The following is a 5,884-nucleotide window of genomic DNA, read 5'->3' on the forward strand; positions in this document are numbered from 1 at the left end:
GAAACTTTAAATTTTACGGTGAGTTGTATACACATCATGAGTTGGTCGATGGAAAATCCATTGTTTTGATTACATCAACTGCTTTGGTCACAGCTGACTAAACTCCATGACTAACTGTATAATACCAGTGCATACCATAGTAGTTACTCTTTTTCGTAAATATTGCGCAGTTTGGCATAATACCTCTCTTGACTGGGAATATAATTATGTGATAAAGATTAAAAAACAGATCAACACCATAATTACTGAGGCATGAAATAAGAGCTCCTGATGAAATACTAGTACTAGCATCCGCTTTGCCAAAACCACCGTGCAAAGAAAGTTTGAAGCTATAAACATGAGAAAAATGTTTTGTTTTTGATAATTAAGCGTACCAATTTATATAATATATATAATATATTATATAATATTAATATAATATAAAATATAATATTAATATAATAATATATAATATATTTATACCATGCCCATTAACCCCGGTCGTGTCCAGGATTTCTTTCAGTAGTGAACAGATTGACCGCAGCACATGTGTAGACTTTCTATGCTATGTGCTACACTGATTCCATGAAAAGGAATCGCAATAAGGACATATGTTCTTAAAGTATGCAAACATGCATTCTTGATTTTATAATCACACGGGTGTTTAAAAGGCTGGTTCTCACAAAACCAGGTGTAGTTTTGAAACAAGATATATTTGGTGACCTGACGGAACGCGCAGAACACGTGTGTATGAAGTTTGACGCAATCGTCATAAAAAAATGTAATCGGCATAAAAAATCAGACAAAAAATGTGACAATGCATCGCGTTTGTGCAGACTCGCGGGGACACATACTGCGCACTGCACACTGCACACTGCGGGTATCGCACCCTGTGTACTGCGGAGCGCATGCTGCGTACCACACACCCCACACAGCACACACAATGACAAAGCTGGGTTTAATAACATGAATTATATTTAGATCATAGTATTCCAGTGTAAATCAGTATCCAGTTTTAACTAAGCCACTTTTGAATTTTATTTTAATGCTATTATATAACTAATTTTGGTTTTGAACATGCTAATACAGTACATGCAAATTCATAGTCATTCAGCCTCAAGCCTGGTTTCCATACATGTCGCGAGTACCAGGCAAGATCACCAGGCTATCAGCAGTGAAATGGGAACCTACGCGTCGACTACCATTGGTAGTTGCTGGCGGTCAACACAAGAGTTCAGCACTGTTCAACTTTTGCAAGGAGCCGAAAGCAAAACCTTTTTGAAATGAAGTATGCAGGTGAAGGTCAGCACTTTCAAAACGGCATGGCGAGCGGTCATTTTTTATTTTATCATCAGCAAGGCAGCTTTATGTGAACATAAATCGCCAAGCCTAACGTCGAGAGTGCTTTGCTTGGCAATATTGCTGCCGGAGTCTCGCAGCCGCTTTGGCAGCTACGCTTAACCACCATGATTTCTCAGAGCATTGGCATCATCCCTCCACACCTCTTCCAGCCTTGCAGATCATTGGCATCATCCCTCCACCCCTCTTCCAGCCTTGCAGAGCATTGGCATCATCCCTCCACCCCTCTTCCAGCCTTGCAGAGCATTGGCATCATCCCTCCACCCCTCTTCCAGCCTTGCAGAGCATTGGCATCATCCCTCCACCCCTCTTCCACCCTTGCAAATACTTGTTTTCGAACTGACAAATTTAGCTGATGAAAAAAAGTTTTTTTTTCTGAACTGTTACAGTACTCGCTGTCGGTTGTTGTATCAAACCGCCGCCTGCGGCAGACCGAGTCTATGGCAGAGTTGCCACTAGATTTGCACAGTTTCAGTTGATACTCTCAAGCCCCATTGTGGGAGCGTATTGTAACCATTAACTACCATCATTTAAATTTGAACCAATATGGCCGAACATGACAAGATTTTCCTTCTTCACTCTGTTTAAAAAAATGGACAATTTTTATATCAGTAAGATTCTTTTTAAATCTGCCACAGCTAGCATTGACAGGCATTGACAGGTATAAACAAGCATTGACAGGTATAGACAGGCGTGTTTTCTTTGTTACAGATTTGCAAAAAGTTGAAAATTAAGAAAATTGTTTTGCAATACATCCGATGCTACCCGAGGGTCGACTAAATGATATAGTTTGCATTAGATAACATCTTCAACCTTGAGGCAAGATCTTAGGCTATCACAATCCATTAGCAGCCATGCATTTCCCTTTTGTAGATCTACTGGTAGCTTACTCATTAGTTTCAATGGTTGAAATAGTAACTAGCAAATTACTCCCTCTACAAAGTGCTTTCAGAGGTCCTTGACATACCTCAGAGTGTTAGAATTACTAAACATATTTATCGCTGAGTGAGGGGCTTGATAAGCAATTGCTTGAGTTTACAAGCATTACAAACATGAAGTTGTCATCTATAGTTTGTGATTGATATACTAATTACTGATATACTATATTACTGTTATACTAATAACCAAACCAAGAATGGCCTATGGTCAATTCCAATAAAAAAATGTTTAACATTTACTGAACATCTTTGTTATGCATGTGTTCATTATTGTGGCATCTGAACATGAATAATTTAAAAGGGTCTTTGCTATAACGGTGCATCAAGAGTGATGCTCTTACTCATAGCCAATAAAACGGCCCGACTCAGTTTTTAATGTGTTTTCATTTTCTCGATTCAGTACAAAAAACTAATAAACTACTTTTACAATTGTGTGACCTGCGTAATCAAACCCAAGCGCCACCGGTATAACATGTGCACATAGGGATGTTAAATTGAGCAGTTATGGCATGAAAACTGTAAATGCTATGAGGACTTTCATAGCCATCGCTATGTAATAGATTGTCAAGTATGTTTCCTGATGCTGCAGATTTGAAATTATGTGCATGTTGAGTCACCGTGGATAAGTTTTTCAATAGACATTTGCATGAAGCGGATCAACGCTGGTGCTTTGTTGACAAAGATAAGGAGTTTTCACCATAGTTCAATAATTAGTGACACAGTCTTATCGCGCTTAGCAGGATTCAGAACATTAGAGCATTCGGGGCTGCTTACATCAAAATAAAAATGATTGCAAAGTGAAAATGTTTAAAATGGAATAACTTTCGCGGCATGTTCTTGCAGACCATTAGCAAGTGCCGTTTCCATCATTTGCAAACATGAAACATTTGATAAAAACTAGCGAGTACCAAAACTCGCTTAGCTTGTGGATTTTTGCAATTTCCATATTGCAGATGACTTGTGAATTGACGCAAACCTGTGAGTGACGCAACATAGTGAGTGTGAGTGCGTCATGTCATTAATATAAGCTTGCAGGTGAAGCAAAGGTACATCTCTAAATAGCTTTGAGTTACCTACTAAACCTACGCGCAAAGATTATCTATCTCCCTTATATGGTTAGCAGGCAGGGCATGCCAGACATCTCACTGTGGAAGGACTTAGAGAGAGAGGAAACAAACAGGCAGACAAGGATTATACTCCCAAGAGCTATTAGCCACCTCTTGCAGAGCCTTACTTCCTTGCAGTCAACCCCTTCCTTGCTCCCTTGCGAAATTCTTAGGTTAATCTTATTATTATGGCTAGCAATACAGGCTCACAATCATGAGATTCACATGACACTTGATGACACTTAGCAGGTGCTCTAGATGCATAATATTATAATCGCTTTGGATTTTCCTATTTCATCTGTGTTTCCTTTACATCAGCTGATGTAAGGCATAAATCGATCAACCTTTTGTTTTAAACTCAAGCCAGCTGAAAGATTGCCAACGCCTAACAACGCTGGTGAGTCAGCATTTGAAGGAGCTGGAAAAGAGCTTCGAGGTATACGACACCTTTATCAATATGGAATAGATAAGCATAGTGGTGGCCTATTGTGACTATAGCTTTGTGCTTGCCAAGTTTATAGTAAATTATACAACTCCTACTGGCAGAACTGACTACAGTGTTCAGCCGTGTGTTGCGTGCTTTATGATTTATGCTCATTACAATTTGGCTTCTATCCAATATCCCTAGGGCAGTCTTGATGAATCTAACACACAGGCACACTGCAATAGCTATTGAACAGGATACTGTTTCTGTAGTTGTTAGAGCCAAGTTGTTTATGCCAGAAACGCGGTTGTAATTGAGCCTTGAAATTGAGCCGTTTATTAGGTCCGGTTCATAAGAACATAACAATAACAATAATAATATTAACAATAATAATAGTAAGAATAATAATGACTAAAAGGTAGTCAAAAAGTAACAATAAAAACAATCATATTAAAGCAACAATGTAGCACATTTCGAATAGAATTGGTAAAATTTGCTCAGCAAATATAACAATGTGAAAATCAACAACAATATTTACATAGAATACGGGTAAAAAGTTGAAAACGAGGCTGATTGAATCGCACCCGTCTGTCTGTACAAACATACATACAAATATATTACAATACATTGCTATAGCTTTGCTGAGCATGAATAATATATAGATAGATATATACCAAATATATATACCATATCTATATATATATGTATAGGTAGAAAAGATGGAACAGTAAATAATTTTGATGATAAAAAGTGCAATACTGTCAAAATACAGTCAGTGGAGGTTTTTGGAGTAGCTTGAGACGATGGCAATGTGTTGATGATTCAAGTTTCATCTTTTGTGAGCAGCTTCATCCCGTGTTGTAGCCATTCATAATGATGTCCATTTTGTAAAATAGTCATTTTGCAGTGTCCATTTTGCGAAACAGCCATTTTGCAGGATATCAATTTTGTAAAATAGTCATTTTGTGGTGTCCATTTTGCGAAACAGCCATTTAGTGTTGCGTTCGCAATGTCAAAGGAGCCGTCATGGTCATGCCCATCTTTCGCACCTTGAGTAGTTGCCATCTATAGCATTTTTTAGCTCCCACTTGTCAATGTTCCTGCAGCGCTCTTTGCCAAACTCACAAACTGTATGCCGACTTGTCTTGAGTGGGATCTTCTGCAATTTAAAATTTAGACATGAAGACCACAGTGAACATTATATAGTATAACGAAGGAAAAGCAATGCAGTTGGCTTCGATCATTTACTCTAGGTCACTATGTTTGATCAGTCACCAAACATCAAATACATGACAATGGCATTAGGTGCTAGCAGGTACTCACCACTCAGCTAATATCGCATCGCCAGTCCCAATGCTAGTCCAGCTATGCATGTAAATGCACACGCTTTGACTATTAATCCTCCTTTGCCTGCTTGTTTAGCGTCAATTTTATCTCCAATCACTTTGATTTGGTTAGCGATCTTTGCGTAATGTTCACTTTTGTTAGTCGATACTTCTGTGTTAGACATTTCATGCTGGCAACCACCAAGCATAGTTGTAAGTTCTTCATGCACAGATGAAACGCTGCTTTCTCTTTCGTAGAGCTGACCCATGTTGGTTATCACTCGTGTAACGTCATGTAAGGTTGTGTATGACCAGCGTTGCTTTTGTGATTGCTTTTATAGGAGTAAGAAAAGGAAAACAAAAAAATCCAGAAAATCCCACGATTAGCTCCGTTCCATGCTAACTTAACAATGCTGATGCATCGGTCCTATGCTTAAAAAGTTGGCATAGAATCAAGTAATAAAACAGCCAATCAGTGCTAAGCTTTGTTCTTTGGCTTTTCCATTAGTTGCCATAATCAGTGTTTTCTAGAGTCAAAATAATGAAGCTCTGATTGGTTGTCGTTTTAACAGTAATAAAACTTTCAGTTGCCATCAGACGCAATGAAAGCTTTGGGCAAGTTTAAACGTGTCATAAAATTCACACTATTCTTTTCAAAATGTAAGAAGACATATCAATCATGTGCCAACAACTTAAAGTTGACTGGAATGACAAGGCATCAACCATGACTAATTTACTCACACCACAAATTAA

At 38.3% G+C, this 5,884-nt stretch overlaps 1 long non-coding RNA gene across 1 annotated transcript; it reads right to left on the bottom strand.

The window, feature by feature from the left end:
* Positions 1-4,119: 4,119 nt before the first annotated feature.
* Positions 4,120-5,524, bottom strand: LOC137394756 (uncharacterized). Its single transcript, XR_010978368.1, has 2 exons — positions 5,130-5,524; positions 4,120-4,965 (listed from the first exon to the last, which is right to left on the bottom strand). It is a non-coding gene; the product is annotated as an uncharacterized lncRNA (long non-coding RNA).
* Between the last annotated feature and the right edge of the window lie 360 nt (positions 5,525-5,884).

Source organism: Watersipora subatra, chromosome 4, assembly GCF_963576615.1.
Source record: "Watersipora subatra chromosome 4, tzWatSuba1.1, whole genome shotgun sequence".
NCBI lineage: Eukaryota > Metazoa > Bryozoa > Gymnolaemata > Cheilostomatida > Watersiporidae > Watersipora > Watersipora subatra.